The sequence below is a fragment of the Schistosoma haematobium genome, chromosome 3, assembly GCF_000699445.3.
Source record: "Schistosoma haematobium chromosome 3, whole genome shotgun sequence".
Classification (NCBI taxonomy): Eukaryota; Metazoa; Platyhelminthes; class Trematoda; order Strigeidida; family Schistosomatidae; genus Schistosoma; species Schistosoma haematobium.
The window spans coordinates 15,886,780-15,906,700 of NC_067198.1; the positions used below are offsets into that span (position 1 = coordinate 15,886,780).

Below are 19,921 nucleotides of genomic sequence, written 5' to 3' on the forward strand. Positions count from 1 at the left end.
AGGTTTTCCATGGTGGTCTAGCTTTAAATGACTCATGATCTCAACTGTTGATTTTACTCCAATCTCCACAAAACCCCTTCTGATACATCAAATTAATTAGCTAAAAACTCATTTAATAGAATCTTTAATTAAGATCAGTTCTATTATTAGAACACCGAAATTCAAAGATCATATCGATAATAATCTGAAATTGATCAGTAAAATCTGTTATTTTACTTAGTAATTCGAGAATAATAAGACATTGGATGATATTAAGAACATAAAAATTCTAACACTATTTTATATGAATCTCTGTTAAAATATGATGTGATTTGAGTAAAGGAAATAAAATTTATATTTTAACGTAGAATTATTTAACGGCAAATGTAACAAATGGTAGTTGTAACTTATGAATGTTGAGACTTAGCAATCATAAGCTCATTTATATCTTTCTTTTTATGGAAGAATTATATTGTCATGATGCATCTGCTAATTCAAGAGAATTCATGATTCAACTAAAGTTTCTTGTGTATTTAAGTCAAATTCATTTATAGAAAATGATCTCAGTAACCGCTTCCTATATTCACTAGTATTATCAAGCATATTAATGAGTGTAATAAAGTAATCTTACACCGATTGACCGATGAGTAATGACCAATATATTATGTATCTAGCCCATAGTGCTGATTGGATTCTGTCGATCAAATTCGAATGTAACCAGTAGAGTCAATGGCTTGACATTATGAGCACTAATTTGTTTAAACTTAAGTTGATTGGATGTAGCTGTTCGGAATTTCTAGACCTAGACATCGGACTAGTTGGCACTCGTCAGCGTATACTTATGATCATGAGAAAACTGGCGAAATTCGACTTACATAACTTGATCAGCATTCGGATAAACAAACATGACATTAGTTACTACTCAGAGATGAATCAGTATAAACATATATCTTAGTCCTGTGGGAAGTCGGTTGTAACTTAATGTACTTAGTTGTAACATCTCTAATTGTGAATTTACACCAAGCGAGTTTGTATATCACGGACAATACCAATTCCGTCAAAATATCAGGCATGCCTTGGTAAAAAGTGATAACTAGTAATAAGTCTATATCTAAAGCTTACCGCTGACTACCTCCAATTATCACACTTATACCATTTTGCATGTGATTGCTGAATTGTGTAGAATCTTAATAAAATATATATGAGATAATTACGTACAAAATCATGACCAAATAAACTATTCATTCCTACCGTGTGTCTTTTTTTCTTTTAGGGTTCTATTCATCAGTTATCATTCATTAATCAGTTCTGATATAACTATGCGATTGTAGATTAGAAAGAAATAATTCTGTAAAGTTATTTTACATTCACTTGAATAAAGTCGAATTAATCATTTGTGTTTATACCAAGAATTTCACATTAAAGAAACAGGATAATAAATATGAAGTAATCCGTTTATCTACTAGTATACACATATTGAAATAAAACAAAGATTATCAATGTATGCCCCGCAACAAATAATAGATTGTTTTGAAACTTAGAGAAGTTCCTTTAAAAAAAGAATTCCATTTTATGATTAATCTGTTCAACCAGGTTATTATTATTATTATTTTTTGTATCCGTGCCTGAACAATTATTTGTGTAAACAACTGTTTTCTCGAAAATTTCTGAGTAAATAACTTACATTTTTCTCTTAATTACCATAGTTTGAACGTATGAAAACAGCTTTAAACAATATGAATATGTGGTTAATTGTTTGATTGTGATTTGGTACTAAAAAAGTCTCTTTTTCTTTATACAATTCATTTGTAATTCTATACTGATGTAGTAAGCAACTGATTCTTTTCTATAAATAAATTAATTTTAACGACTTGAATATATGCAATACTCTATTTGGTTTGATTTATCAAGTAGTTTAATAGAATGCAAAATCAATTATGAAACAAATCAACTATACATTTTATAATCACAGATGTTTTATGGTATGCTTATATACCGATGTTCGTTGACTTTCTTTTGATATTTACCGCTCAATGTTACCAGTCAATTGAATACTTATATGTCATTCAATTTAATACCCTCAACTAACTTAATTATGTATGTATAATTATATATATAATGGATTAATTTATAAATGATGAATGGTGTTGAAATACAAACGAATTCATTTGCACTACGAATCCGACATTTTCATAATAATAATAATAATAATAATAATAATTTGAATAATCAAGTAACATATGAAAAGCTTAATCGATCAGCATAATTTAATTTATGCATAAAAGAAACATTCTATTGATGGGAACTATTTATCGATATTTTTATATAGTTTTCTTTTAGTTAAATTTCATTTATTTAGAAAACAAGCATAGGAACAGTGTACTGGATCAATCAATAACATTTTGATTTACAGATTGATCATTCATGCGATCATTGAGTATTTTTGTTTCTCGAATACTTTGGCATCATATCGCTTGATGACATAGTACACAAGGGTGTTATAAAGAAGGAGATTAACAATCGTCATATAAATAGAGCTGTAGATAACAGATTAACTTCTTGTCAACTGAAAACGTAGTATAGATAACTGTTGTCTTACTAAGCAAATCTGGTTGAGTTAGAGTAAAGGCGGATAAATAACTACGGAAGTTGCTGTATTGTTGATCAGTATTTGTCATTAAAGTATTTAACTGAATAGATAAATTATAAATCAAGCGAATAATGTATTCCAATGCCTTGGTAACATAACACATATCATATCAGTTAGAGAAAACTATGCTTACAGTGCTTCATAAAAAAAATTCCAGTTACAGGATTACATAAAAAAAGAAACGTTCAAAATGAGATTCGCTGTATCACATTGATCAGTTAAACATATATTCTGCAGCAGTCATACCTCAGGTATTATGCATTATATTCAGCATCCATTTACACACACACATGTTATGCAACTAATTATGATAACAATTTATTTGTGTAGCTTTAAGAATCAAATTATCCGAATTTGAAAGTTCCATATGCGGGTCCCTTAACTTTAGGTGAAGAAAAGAAATCGTCTTTTAAATACACTTAAGAAACTATCTAACCGCAAGTTAAATAATCCCAGCCTACGAAGACGGCTTCATTTCGTAATGAAAGCATATTTTAAAACAATCGACAGTTGTAATTTCAATAGTAGATATATAAATTTTGTTATAACTGCGTAAAAAAGCTGGCCCCTGGAACAGTTAAAAGATAGATTTCATACTACTTAAAAAGGACAAAAATAGATGATAAATGAGATTTCTGCCACCCTTCAAAAAATACGACAAACTCTTAACCGAATACACTCATTTATATGTCGACTTTACTGACATTTGATGATTAGTTAGTAAATATCACATATAACTAAATAAAGGAAATACAAAATTGTATTTCATATAGGATCACTACAAAATCTATGCTTTCTGTTATGATTGAACTAATTTCATACTGAAATATCATTAGGAATATTATACTGAACAAATGTCACACTAAAATATAAACGAAGGTATACTGAATCAAATATTACATTAAATTAAAATGTGATTTTGTGTTTTAATCCCGTTCAAAACCTTTAACTTTTCTTATTAAATTGGGTGATAATTACGATAGCCATTGGTCCATAGATAATGAGATACATTTTGTGCAAACACAAAATATTACACTATACCAAGTATTACTCCCCGAAAATTCGTAATTATTTAACCGAGATTGAAACGTATGGATTAAAATGTGATCTCTTTGACTTTTCTTTAAGTTGCATTATTATTCTTGATAATGTATGCATTTTTGTGGTAGAAATTATCAAGCTATTATTTAATACCTTGTGTGTAAATGACAATTTCATTTTTATCGCATACTGTTGGAGGTTATACCGAAAATGTATTGTGAATTATAATGTTACCTTCAGACATGAATATTATTTTAAGCTGAGATTTACTCACTCTAATCACAGTATTAAATCTCATATATGAAAAGCTTGATTTTGTAAACTGTGTCATTTTCAGGATGTGATAAACATTTTGTTCACCGTTACGTCCATTCGTTTCATTGCATTTTTAGTAAGGCCCTTTATTTTGTTGACATTTAGATTGGACAATGTTGTCGGCGGGCTCACCACTTTAAGTGGCCCGGGATCTGACCCCAATTAGATCGTATGAATGTTCATTTTTAAATGATTGCTGTCGAAATATATATGCCGCCTATCCTCGTATATTTCATACAATCGTCGATCCAGACAAAATATCGGTGAAGCGAAATGACGCAACGTGGAGATGTGTGAGCCAACTCCATTTAGTCAAGCGTTAATCAATATTTATAGTCATACAAAAATAAGCTACAGATATGTAATGAATTGAATAGGAAGTGTACGCAAACATACGCTCATATAAAACAGTCAAGACATAAGCGAATTATTAACAAGGTCAAAATGTGACTCAAGCAGAATGAATAGATTGGCCTATTCGAAAGCTAGAATAAGGTATATGCGCTTAACATAATAACCGACACTACACTTTTTACTTGGAAGAGAAAACGTTTCTGTGAAAAGTTCAGACTTGTATCGTCTTATTAGCATGTGGCTACTGTCACTAAAGTACCATAGTGCATTAGTCGTTTTCTTGCCCTAGTCATCTTTGGTCTGCTCCAATATTGCCAATGTTTCATCCAAAAAAACACCCTGATTAAAAACTACTAGATGTATGTATTGTATTTTCTGGCATTCGATTCGGATAATGAGGATTTCCCCACATAAAATGGATGCATTTACAATCACTACAAACAAATAATCATTCTGTTTGCATTTGCTAAAGTATTTCATCAATAACTATTGTTGTCATGTATATTAAAAGGGTTGTACAAGATCATGGGTCGATTTAAATTAAACATTGACACCGTTGGATGCCGGTCAGCCCAGCGGTGTGTGGTTAAGTGTTTGCGTGAGAGATCGAAGATTCTGGGTTCGAGTACTGCCTGCAGAATCATGGATGCACACAGCTGTGGCGTCCCATACTAGAAGGAAACGGCCGTCCAATGCTTCCAGGCTCTCAATGGTAGCCTAGCTTAGATTAACTTACGAATTCAATTTTCTAAATACTACAATCTCCACAAATTTCAATTCTGATAATTTAATTTTAATTTATTTTCTTTAAATTTTGTACATGGACTGTTTGTATCACACAATTATCTTAGATTACTAATAAACATTAAAGGCTTATCTTGAGCTTATAAAATAAAGTGAATATCATTGGTACTTATAACTTATTTTCGATTTAATAACCATTCATCAAACGGTGGAATCTCTTGAAAATCGACTCGATTTACTTTAGTTCTCTCAGAAAAAACTGAATGTTTTGAGTCCAGTCTTCCGAATCACCAACTTTATTGCAAAATATATAAGGGTTATTGAAATCATCCCTAGAATTCTCCCTAGCTTTCAATAATTAAATCGTTTATGTCAGTTTATGATTAGAACAATAGAATTGTTTTCTGTTTATCATATTTTCACTAGTTCTGATTCCATATTATGAGTAAAACATTTTCATTCATTCAAATGAAATTTGAAATAATTCTAATCTTCTTACTACCTATTCATTCTTATATATATAATCTCTTTTATAGTTTCCATTGACTCGTTTTACCAACTGTTTCATTTCAACAAATGTGATATACGGTTAACTTATATTTTGTTGAAACAAAGCTCAGCGTCGACTTAGTTTAAATGTGAATAAACGTTTCACTACTGATATGTATATTCAAAAGATATTTGTTTAATGATGAGAACGAAAACACGGTATCCTGGAAACATTAAATTCATGAAAGTATTTTCCGAGTGGCTAATACACAGAATTAATAAGTCTAGTCGCCAAAGCAAAACAAAACAAAACAAAATAATGACGTTAGCTAATAAAAATAATAAATATTTATTTCATCCAAAAGGTTTATTTCAATATTTCCTAAAGTGAAAATATAAATGAACATTTAAGGCAAAGTAAAATATAACTATATGTGCTATTTATTGTTTACAATCTATTTCAGTCCACTGAATAACTAAAAGTTTTACGCATGTTAACACTTAAAAACTGAATTCGCGAGAATCTTTTTTTCTTTTGTTTAAAAATTTAATTGACATTATGATCAAGTTAGTATCATGTCCCATGAGTAAACAATGAAAAATATTATCTATTAAACAAAAGATAGTTAGTAACTTATTTGTTTCCTAAATTATAACATAGATCTGCAGAATATAAGTCATGCATTTTGATTGTAATAGTATATCCATTAATAATTAATTCTTATAGATTGTGAATTTAAGGAAGGGTCTACGTTTTAAGGAGTGGTGAAATGAATGAATCGATAACACATCAACAAATAAAGTATATTAATACGATATTACAGAGTTGAAATTGACAACAAGACCGAACTGTTGATTCAAACTCTCCCAACGAATTGGAATTAAAAATAAGACCACTAGGCAGTATAATAGATTTCTTATATAATTAAATAAAAAGCATGTTTACATAATACTAACAGAAAAATAATCATGAATTGATTTCATTAGATTTAACACTTGCCATTTACATAAGTACAGCTCGAAAAAGGACGAAAACCGTGTTGTATTTTACATAGTCAATATTAAACAAGCTTTTTGTGCACCTATTATCAATGTAAAGATAAACACATTAAGGACAAGTACGTCAGCAGCGTTACTTATATCGAACTTTATAACTCTATGATGTTCTCTATTATTTACGTCTGTTACCACTGATGGAGGAGTATAGGCCGCCCACCAGCATTTTCCAGCCAACTCTGTCCTAGGCTGTTCTTTCCAGTTGTTTCCGATTGTTATTCATTCCTTTGATGTCTGCCTCCGATTCCTGACTCATTGTGTTCCTTGGTCTGCCTTTTGTCCTTTAGCCTTGAGAATTCCATGTTAGAGTTTCTCCCGTGATGCATTTTGTTGATTACTATAATGTATGTCCTATCCATATCCAGAATCTTTTTTCTAATTTCCTCTTTAACTGAAAACTGGTTTGCTACCTTCCACAGTAGGTTGTTGCTGATGGTATCCGGTTAGCGGACATTGAGCTTTGTACTTAGAGAACTATCTCTAAATGCTTGAACTTTCTATGGACAGTATGAATTTAGACTAATATCTAATATTTCTCACTAGCTGAAAAAACATAACTAAGAATAGTAAAAGAACGAAATAGATTAACTGATGATCGATATTTATTAACTTATATTCAGATAATTGTTTACCAAAACAATGGCTTGGTACACTACTGTCATCATTTAGTAGGGTTGATATCACTGTAGTGGGATCCAGTGACTTAAAATTCTAGTGTTAGTTAATACAACACCATTAGTTAACAAAATTACTGAGTAAATCCATCAGCCCTGAAATAGTTAATAGAAGCTTAAAGAAAATAGACTAATAATTCTAACTCAAAAGTGTAGTTTATTTATCTACTTCTCTTGCTATTTAGTTTCAGCTGATCTACCTAAAGTATCCTCGTTTTCAACGGTTGTATCAGTTCATGATCTTGAAAGATAACTCAGTTTTGTTTAGATATTTTGAAATGATTGAAGTCACATTTAAATTCTGCAACTAAGCTTTTATTTTCTTTAAAACTAGTTTTATTACCAAATAAGAAAAATCTGTTGATTACTCAATATTTTGTATAAAACTGACCCATGAAAACCAATAATAATGCTCCTGGCTCACGAAAAACAACATAGAATGTTCAAAGTTGAACTAAACGTCTGGAAGATTGGTAGTATGTATTAAGGACACAACATGAAGCAACTGTATAATTGTTTTATTTCGGAGTTCAATGTCTATTCCAACAACTATCAGGTTAAAAGCTAAATGTCATAAATATTCTTGAGTGAAATGAAGAAGTGAATGATATTTCTATCCTTTAACAGAACACGGGTGGGGACAATCGAATGTATTTAACACAAAATTACAAGATTTGTTGATAAAATCTAATAAACATTAAGTAAATGCTTAATTTGCAAAATGTCCACCAAATGTCTCAAAATGACTCAGACTTCATTGTTCTTGCATTCTCATACAAAATGCATCCTGTTTCCATTCTTTACTGTTCGATCCTCTTGTCTCTCTGTTGTCAGACCTTCTGTTCACGACTAACATCATATACTACTCATGTCAATATAAGTAGCACACACCACAATCATAGTAATTTGGATACCAAATACCTATTTCTCTTGATCGAAGATGTATTCATTTTTGAAATATGAAGAAATATATGACCTAAAAGGTACTATTATTCAGTTCAATTGTATTCTGATTATTTACTTAGTCATATAGGATCACCTATTTTCAATGACTAAACAAATATTACTTGAATCAAACGTGTTCCAGTTAAACATTCATAAATCATAACAATCTAGTTATCAACGATCTGTGTTGCGTGTTCACTTTTTTCTGCATGATTGCATGGAAATATATCAGGATGAGGTTACAAAAGAAATCCATTTAGTGTAGAACTAATTCATTAATAAAAATAAAACATTCATATGAACTCTCGACGCTAGATACTCTACAAATACCACCAACTCCATAAATAATATTAAGGACCTTGATTCGAAAAATTTAACAGAGAGGATTGTAATATAGTGTAACTGATAACAAATTAGAGTGTTTAAAATAAGTTGGATAAGCATAAATACAGAATGAGTACACCATCAATACATTAGCAATGCTTTATGATATGAACTGTCAATATTGTGAAACTGTTTGCAAATTTCTATAATCTCATAACAAAAATAAGTAAACAATGCGTTTACATTTTAATTTATTCATACCAAATTTTACAGTTACTGGTCCAAATTAACAGTAGTTAGATAAATTATGAAACCTAAGATAAACTATTTAGTCCACTATTTTTTTAGACAATTTAACTTTATTTATTAACATTCCAAAGTTCATGCTTGATATTTTTAAATGTATTAACGTCAAATTTTCTGTTGTTATTTGATTGGTTCTTCCGGTCTCCCACATTGTCTGAAACATCCGTTTACCTATAAAAAGTGTCGTTCTGGTTGTTAGGAAAGGCATCGGCCTCGTAACTTCTGAAGAATCTCGGCATTCATCATGAGGTGTCATAATTCTTACCCACACCCCCCCCATTGCCAGGGCTTGGGACCGGCAATTGGCCGATAAGAGCTACAGGCGATCTATGCTCCTCCATAAAGAGTAACAGGCGTGATTAAGTAACGTTAAGTTTGTTATTCATTTTAATTACTCATTTAACTGTTGATCGTAATGACGGTTCCAACATTGTGAATAAAATAATCCCGTGTTAAAACGAAGTAACATGTTTTCACGAAAACCAATAGTAATGTAAAAATATTCAACGTATATGAAGCGTTCGATACAATTTAAAAATAAAGCTAAATTATTAAACTCATAAATGATTTATTGTTAACTTATTAAAGATATACCTCGTTGTAGAGGACTTGGAACACGATGAAATATGACTAGAGCTGATCATATTTTCAATAACTCAGCTGTTGATCGATTTATACTCTTCTTTCAATAACTATACAGTTAAATGCTCAGATATTCATTTATCAAGTGTGAACGCTGTACGCTTAATTTAAATATATCTCTTTGTGTTGTTTGAATGGACTAATGATAACTTTGTACTGGTTAAATGCTTGATTTCGAATTCTAAATACAATACATTCGTTTGTGCCTGTGTCTTCTTAATTCAATTGCATTAATCCTGGAATTTCTAGTTCATACGATAATTAGAATACCATATTGGCGTCGCGATGGAGCCTGCGATGGAAAAGTTAGATATTCATTCAACTTCGGAAGCTTTTGAAGATTACTTTGAAAGGTTCGAAATCTGGGCTATGACCAAGGAAGATGATGAGGATGTTAATATTGTGGCACACTTCCTCACATTCATTGGAAAAGAAGCATACAGCTTTTTAAGAACTCTAGCTATGCCGGAAAAGCCCATTTCGCTTCCTTATACAACTCTCAAGGAACTGCTGCTAGACTATGTTAATTATACAAATTTCGAATGCGGTAAAGGAGGAAGATCTCATAAAATGACTCATGAGGATATAAAAAATTCTACTACATTACTACGTCATCCTGACCCAGTGCATACTCAAGGCTATGCAGATAATTCATTGAGGAGTTGCAATGCAGTTCACGAGGATGGGCACAAGTTTGGTCAATGTTTGTTCCGTGGCAAGTTCCACTCTTTTAATTCATGTAAATTTCGTAATTCTAAATGCTTTAAATGTGGTGATATTGGACATATTCAGTCAGTCTGTAATGCTAATGTTCACCTTACTGCAACTAATATTAAGTCTTGTAATTCTGATTCTACTGAGTCGAGTTTCATGATGATCATTTATCTTTATCAACGATTTCAAAAGACAGTGCAGAGTCATATGGCAGTTCAGAGTTAACTGAAATCCAGAATTCTTGTGAGGCAACAGTTCCTAATCAACCGATTTATCAGAATTCTCATGCTATTGTACCAGGTATGACTTTTCCTAATGATTCACATATTTCTAATGAAATTACTTGCAATTCTGAGGAAAATATGTTAAATGAACCTAATCATGATCGGAAACCTGATGTGGTTTGGATAGATGCTGATTTTTCTAACGATCCTACGCTCTGTAATGACAGTCCCAATGAATTTCATGAGAATATTTCAGAAGAATCAAATCCTGATGTCATATCATATATTACCTATCCTCATAATGCATTTGATCCTTGTGAAAAACCTGCTCAATGCGAAGCACGAGTACTAAGTGACCTCGAGTTTGATTACATTTCGGATGATTTCATATCAACTGCTGTTTACCCTTATCACAAAAACAGTTCTAATGTTTACTCTAAACAATGTGAGAAATATGTTTTAAATGAAGCCACATTATTCATAACTTGGGGATATAAAGATCCAACATTATTTCGTGGGGGAGGATAGTGTTGAAAATCTATGGTTCAAATTCTAGATATTAATGATTTCAGTACAAAACCGATATGCTGATTGTATACAATTCGAGGTGAGTCTGTTCCGATTTCGTTTGTTGATTCCAATACTAATGAGCACTTTCTAGATACTACAAAGTTTTTATCTTATACAATGTCGGACAGACTCAGGATGAACTTAACAAGAAGACGTACAACCGATTACAAACACTTATACTTCTATTTAAGCTGTGGCGGATGTGGTGTTTGAATGGACTAATGATATCTTTGTACTGGTTAAATGCTTGATTCGAATTCTAAATACAATACATTCGTTTGTGCCTGTGTCTTCTTAATTCAATTGCGTTAATCCTGGAATTCCTAGTTAATACAATAATTTGAATACTATACTCTTTCATTTATAACTGCTTGAATATGCATAAATTTGATAAAGTTGTATTTTGATTCAAACAGAAATATCTGAACGAAACGCATTCTTTTTTCAGTAAATTTTTATCAGGATATACAATTATAAGTTCAAATTAATAGTTGATAGTTTTGCCAAGATTCAAAATAACTTCAATTTCAGTATTGGGTTGTGGAGATTGTTAAGTTTTCGATTGAGACCATCACTCAAAACCTGGAAACACTGGACGACCCTTTCGTCCCATTAAGGAACTCCTCAGCATTGCACATACATTACCCCGCCCTGCGGGATTCGAACCCAGGACCTTTAGTTTTGTGCGCGAACGCTTGACCTCTAGACTAATGAGCCGTCATTCAATGGTCTTAATACCTAACCTCAATTGGTTCATAATCTCAATCAAAAAAATTCAATTTCAACAATTAACTGTACAATTTTCGAATCATTTGTAAATGTTGAAATGATTAAAAGATTGTATTAACCTGAATCAGGTTAAAAGTCACATAAAACTGTAGAAATAACTTTAGTAGACAAAACAAAAACATACAAATTAACTACAATGAGAAATGTGTTTAGATTAATAATTAAATCAAATGTTTGATCAACAACCACATAACACAATGAAACTATATGAATCAAGAATAATAAAATTAAGAATAAGTTCTAAATAAACTATTCAAATGTATAAGAATAAAATGATCCATTAAATTAGCTACAATGTAGAAATGAAGAAGATACATACATACACACATATGGATTAGTTTTAAAATGGTTAGTAACTATCTTGTTACTATATGATATTAATGAAATTTACATAGAACATTAGACATGATAACACACCTGATTTATATAGTACAATTTTCATATCATCAGTCTGATTATGCTTGTAAATCAGTGCAAAATATTAAAAAACTATTTTCTTCATAACTATTGAAATAAATTGTGATTTATACAAGTGAAAGTGTTCAGTAAATTTTAAGGATAATAATGTATGATAAAACTAGGATGAATGGTTCACGGTTTAATTTAATCATCTTATATATTATTATTATTATTTTCACTCTTAATGTTGTACGATTAATATTAGTGCTATTAACAAAGTTTAATTGGAGGATATTTTTTTCAAGGAAAGAACAAGATCCATGATTCACCAAAAACCTAAGACATGAAAACGATTGTATCACATCCCACTGTGTATATCAATTTAAATGTATCTGTTACCACAGATACATAGGGAGGAGTAATCGTTATCTCCAAGTTAGGGCATCTGAACACATACCCCAATGGCTGTAGAAACAAATAAAATCAAATGACTCAATAAGAGTAGCTGATAAACATCCATCAGCTTGTATTGGTGAACATATAATTGAAACGGATCATAAGATCGATCTAAACACGGCTTTTGTAGTGTTGTACAAAAGTGTAAAAGGGTATACACCAAGGTTTATTGATCCTAACACGGCTTTTATGGCGTTGTTCAAGTGTTAAAGGATATATACTAGGGTTTTCTAAAACTTAGTCATATGAAAATTCAAATCCACTTTGTGTATTCAAAAATAATTTATTCTCACCTCAAACCTACCCTAGTGATATTGACTTATTATCCAAAGTGATGAGATTTCAAATTGTTTTCACGTTATTTTCTTTATTATCCATGTCTCCTCGTACTCTCCATTTCTAGTCTAGTTAACCTTTATATATATATTTTTAGCAAGTATATGTATGATTAGAATTTTTCAAATGTATTGCGCTAATATATGTCACATAGTTCTGATAATCTTAGTCTTTTTACTAAACTATCGAAATGTTAAACAGATCAAACACTGGATAGATTGTGATTAATAGAACCAATATATTTGTAATCCTGCTCTTCTACATTACAAATACCACATCTTTCGAACCCATCACCATACACAGATACACACAAAAATGGTCCTTAATGTATTTTTTATATGTCATTAACATTACCGGACTATATATATATATATATATATATATATATATATATATATATTTAGAAAAATATATTCTGCTTTATTCCTTTGCACTATTTAAACTTGTGTTAATTTAATTTGATTATTTATTGTATTCTCTAAAATGAAAACTGATTTACACTAAGTTACAAAGTTACATTTGGATTTAACAAGAACATTATTTCTATTATTTATAATCAATGTAATTGAATACAATACAATAGTTTAAAGACAACTTCTTATTCCGGCTCTATTTTATTCGAATGTTCAACACATATTAATTTAAGTATAAAAAGATACGTCTCATTAACTTTCTTAAGTTAATCAGTAACTTCGTGTTGTATAATAATAATGTTTTTTTTATTAGAACAGGTTGATAGGCCTATATGTTACTTGTAAAAGGCTAAAATAATAAGTTTGTAGGTTAATAAATTAATAATTTGGTTGAAGTTAGACATTAACACCGTCGGATACCGGTTCAGTGATTTAGAGGTTGGGTGTTCTCGCGCAAAACTGAAGGTCCTGGGTTCGAATCCAACAGAGTGGGATCGTGAATGTGCAATACTGAGGAGTTCCTTAATGGGACGAAAGGTTCGTCCAGTGTTTCCAGGTTTTGAATGATGGTCTAACATCAATCGATTCATTATCTCAATCAAAAACTTAACAATCTCCACGACCTCATAATGATAATTAAATAATTATTAACTCAGTAATAAGAGTGAACGCACTATTTTACATTGAATGAAAAACCATTAAATTGAAGAAATATACACAGATCACGCTAAATATATTTAAGTAATTATATTTTATGGAATCACTAAAACGTATTCACATATATATGGATTATGTATGTGTGTACGAAGACATATACTACAAGTTTATTTATATTAGTATTTAGTGGTAATTTTCTATAATTTTGTATAGAATAAACGACATTATTTATGCCACTGTATGTGTATGTATGTAGTATCGAGTTAGTTTTCTCCATTTGGTTAAATGCAACTCACAAAATAGTTGAAAACCAAGTGAGCTTGGACATCCCTGTTGTCTTAGTTTGGGATTCCTCAGCATACAACTCCTTAGAGATCAAATTCATGAGCTTCAGTTCTTACTGATATCTCTCGTAATATAAACCACATTTCCGATTTCATTTAAGTTATCACAAATATAATACCATTGATTTATCTATCTTACTCTAAATACAACTAAACCTTATGCACAACTAATGTAATTAATGATAAGGCGAAAGGGGAACGGCCCTTAGTACAAAAACTATATTACCTTTTCTTAAATGTAGAAAATCAGGAGTAAAGAAAAATATAGATTAACTTGCTAAATGTTGTTGCTTTTTATAAAAGTAAACGAATGACATCGGTTTAACTTGTCCTTGCATAAGTAAAGTTTTCAGTTGTTACTAGATGTCAATGTAAACATAAATATTTTGAAGTGTTCTAGTAACAGTATAGTAGTAATATTAATAGTTATGATAATAATCCGGTAATGTCAGCTTGTATAGTAATAATTATAATAATAATAATCATAATGTTTCGCAAAAATTTCTATTCATTTATCACAAATTGTAGTTTACAAGAGAAAAAACAGAAATATTCCAAACAAGAACACAATTTATGGTTTCGCGTCTTTTTTTTTTTAAAAAAAATAAAAAATAAAACAAACACTATAGCAATAAAATATGAAAACTACAAAGTATTGTACTGTAGGTAATAAGGGTGGTGTTAAAGCGGAAAGTACATGTATTATTGATAAAGTTCATATTTCTTTATATTTTGTAACTAATAAATCTTAATAAACATCATGTAATATGACTTGAAAAGTAAACATTACTTGAATATTCTTGAATAATCTTTAATTTTCTAAAGTAGAAACATGAAATATGAGATAAATATTCAAACAGTTTACTGTATCTGATTGTTTAATGTTCTATTTTTTTGTAACTAAATACCTTTATTTATTAATAAATAACATGGTTTTTACTAAACTTTCTGTTTATTGTTACAGTAATTCAGTCACAAGAAGTTATTTATTCTAATATATATACTTCTTTACAAGTTCCGATCAACAATAAAACAACCATTAAGGATAAATAATAAGATTGTATCTTTCTTTATCAAAAATACTTGGAAGCATATTAACTACACAATCAAAGTTAGTTTCTATCACAAGTGAATAAAGCTGTTACAAACTATTACTTAATTGTTTACACCTGTTACACATCATCGAGGTGCATAGGTGCATAGCACTGTCCAATCAACTATGTCCTGGGCAATCCTTTCCAGTTGTTATTCATCCTTTCCATGTCTGCTTCTAATTCCCAACGTAGTGTGTTCTTTAGGCTTCCTTGTTTTCGTTTCTTTCTAGGATTCCAAGTTAGAGCTTGCCTCGTGATGTAGTTTGATGATAGTTTATAGCTTTACTGATAATCATTATTCATATTAGTTAGTAGTATTTGTAAATAATTACAAATATTTTAGACTATAAATGCCATATTTTTATTGCTATGCTATGTGTTATAATTAAGGGAATTTATAAATAAAGAATATTGATTAGATATGAATTAATTTCACTTGTAATGATAATGTTGCGTAAACTAAGCTTTGATATCAATTACTTGAGTGGTATATAATGTTATACATCCATCGAACATAGATTCGTATACTTGTCTTTGAGTGACATATTTTGTGTAAACGCCTTTATACTTCTAAGTTATTCGTATCGAACTAGATAAAGTTCAAACATATGACGCCTTGGCTGAAATCAAGTTTTATAATGGCTTAATGATTATTTAAACATTTTATGTTGGTATCCTAAACTTCTAAATCTAGTTTGGAAACCCTTCAGTGTGTATAGACTTAAATGTTTCACTGATCACATATATGAAGTAATAAGGTAAACGCGACTTACTTATAACAACTTAGTAAACTAAGAAAAGCTTTTGTAAGTGACTAAACAACTTCAAACTAATAAAAAAGATATGGTATAAATGAAACGTATCGCTTATAACGATTGTTCCATGGTTGATAATGTACATATGCTGACATCATTATTATCATGACTAATGTATGATAAAAGTTACAACAGCAAAGCTTTCGAGAAAGGAGAAGTGTGTGGATACTGTATGATACCAAATATTAATATTTGTCTACAAAAATCCAATAGATTCATCGCCCATTTCATCGCGATAGTATGAAACATATTTCTAACTTTTTCTTACATTATATCGTCAGGTACTATCCAAAGTAAAGTGTTAAATAATCAATAATATCGGTATAAATTTATATCTGCAATGTTATATTTTTCAAGTGTTAACAATCATGTTGATGATTGTTAAAAAATAACACGAAACAAAAAAGCGTTAACTTATTCGCTTATGATTAAGATGGAAACTAATTTACTAATGTTACCATCTATCCAAGTGTTACTATATTTATATACTTTTTTCACAGTATGTCATCTTTTATTGTAAAAAAATGTTTAGTGAATCACTTATTCTGTGTAATCGCTTGGTTTTCAGATCTATATTTTCAAGTTTGATTGATGACTTGCCTTCTAAAATGTTATCTACAGTTATAATATCATAACTAAATAAATCATATGTAAATGACAACTTTGAAACAATAATACATATCTCATCAGTTGAACGAGAGTAGATGTCCACAATCTGTCTAGAAAGAATCTTAGGAATCAGTTCTGTTAATAATTATCAGTACGAACATCATAATTATTGAAATATGGTATTGATCAAGTAAAATTTTCAGTTAGGTATATCTTAAGAAGAGATTGCTTACTGATCAAAAAGGTTTGTAAAATTGGTCATTGGATTATCTGATTAAATGCTGTAAACAACTCTCAAATCATTGGAGATCAAGTTGTAAAAGAGAATGATAATAATCAATTGTCAATGTATATATCTTTTGTATTCATACATCAATAATGTGATTTATTATCTAAACTACCGAAATCCCCTATTTCAAAATTTAATTAACTACAAGTATCAGTAGCTCATTAAATCAACTTTAATGGAAATATATACTACTTCCATTTATTATAACATTGTATTAAAGATCGTCAATTTCTAGCTATACATATGAATAAATTCAACTTATATCTACACAAAAAAAACTACCAAATTTGCTACATAGGCAACTAGAAATTAAAGTTTATTTAATAATTGTTTCCAAGTGTAACAAGAAGTTCAATAAATCTTATAATTAATTTTTATGCAAATGTAACAAAACTATTTGAAATATCTATATTGTGTGGTCACTGGTAATACTGACTAATTAAATTAAGTTGATCAGTTTAAGTAATATCAATAACAATTACATTAACGGTTGTATTTATCTACTGATCTTCATCTCCAAACTGAATAAGTCTGTTTGGTAACAAAATATTCTAGAGTACTATAATCATTTGGTATATCAGTAGACAAGATGTCAAGAAGCAAGCTTATAAACTAAATGATCACGTAAACATGTTGGTTATAGTTTCAGGGAAATAGTTATCAAACTGTGGTGTTTGAATGAACTAATGATTCCTTTGTACTTGTTGGATGCTTGATTTCGAATTCCAAATACAGTACATTCGTTCGTGCTTATCGAGTACTTCTTGATCTAAATGCGTTATTTCTGGGATTCTTAATTTATACTATCATTCAAATACTCCTAATTATCACACAAGCTTGAAACATAAAAAGTTACATTAAAATAACAAGGATTAAAAGTGAAATAGCTATAAATTTTTCTACTTAGTGTAAGCGTGTAAATCTTGGAAAAAGGTATTATTCTATTCGATAAATTTATATATTGAATATATATATATGTCATATTTAACTATCCATCAACACTTGTTTACTTCACAACATGCTAACAACATCTAGCTGGATCTAATAAAATGTATCAACATTCGATTGATACAAATCAATTCAACTATACGCCATTTGTCTAACTATATGACCATTAGTTTAAATATATTAGATCTGTTGAATATAAAAACGATACCTAAATTTATTTCCTTACCTAATCAGAGTTAAAAGAAGGTTGTCTGAATCAGCATGAAAAGGCTTAATAGATTAAATACTTATTCCCAGAATTTGTCATTAAGTATAAATAAGTATATTTAAAATTAATCGTTTCACTTTACTTCCCTAATTTATTGTTTAGTTTGGTTAATATATGGTTAACTTCATTTGCCAAATGTCAAATCAGTTACTTTTATATTTTTTAATTCCTCTTCCTATTAATCGATAATGTATGAGTTATCCAATCAAATAACATTTTAGCTAATCTCATTTTTATCATAGGCATCATAAAACAAATGACATGTATAATATTATCTTAATAATAATAATAATAATAATAATAATAATAATAATAATAGTCCGAACTCAGACATTAAGTATAATCAGACATTGTACGATAAAAGATACTAAAAGAAATTATAATAAATAGCCCATTATGGACCATGGGATTAGTTCTCTGTATTTCCAAACTAATTTGAACTGAACTTAAGTATTATTCCTTATTTCTAATGTATGACTCTTTAGAGGAAATTAACACAAATATGCAAAAGATTGAAGCTCCATACATTTATCATCAGACGAACAATATTATTAGACCTACACTTCTTTGAAAAAGTATCCTACGTACTAAACTCTCAACACTTTCAAAGCCCAGAAATTGTTAACGATATTGAAATAATAACAAAGTCTAGCTTCTATATCTTATTCACTATTTTTTGTTTTAACGTACACTGTTTATTCGTATATAAAATAGTTAATAATAGGGAAGTCCTACTCACTGCATTCTCGGGGTGGAGGTGTTGTTTACGAAAATGAGAGGACGAAAAGCGAATGTCCGGCGCTTTAACCGGATTCCAAACCAATGGTGCACATGAGCTCCAGTATCCTGCGGGAATAAATGGCGTACGAACCAATCGTTGCTCACCGGCTACCATGGGACTGCATCTCCTCACGATGCTCCGCTGCCTTGTGGGTCAGACCTTTAGGTCGAAGGCTCCGAGTGTGGCCCCCTAAGAAAACCACCTGATTCGGTCCGGGCAGTATCACAGCCCTCACACAAATCGGATGATTTATGTGACGCATATCTACTTGGTGCCTCCTTGTACCAATGTTTATGTGTTTAAATAAATAAATAGGTAAAAATATATTTACTCTATCTCTTAAAATATATTTTAACTAATCAATTTTTATTTTACATTCGTAAATCCCATCATAAAGTAAGAATCAAATACTTGAACAATAACATACACAATCTAAATCAAAGTACAATTTCTATGCAAACTAATTGAAAAGAATATGAACTATGACCAGTCAATTCATCTATGATAAAGTTAACAGATAAATGAAATGTTCAGTGTTATTCAATATTGTTGATGGTATAACAACAAGATAAGAAGATAAAACCACATTTTATATACATTGCAATTTTTGTTAAACATGACTTCCAATTTTTTTTCTAATTCCACATAGTGATTATTCAGTGTAATACTTGTTCACTTATATACTTTGTTCAGTAT

At 30.0% G+C, this 19,921-nt stretch overlaps 1 protein-coding gene across 1 annotated transcript in view; it reads left to right on the top strand.

Annotated features, from left to right (window-relative positions):
* PCBP4_1 (Poly(rC)-binding protein 4) overlaps positions 1-19,865 on the top strand; it is a 104,911-nt gene extending 85,046 nt beyond the window's left edge. The window contains exon 12 of the mRNA XM_051213121.1: positions 19,623-19,865. The gene's annotated coding sequence lies outside the window, so the exon portion shown is untranslated. The remainder of the gene's footprint in view (positions 1-19,622) is intronic.
* Positions 19,866-19,921: the final 56 nt, after the last annotated feature.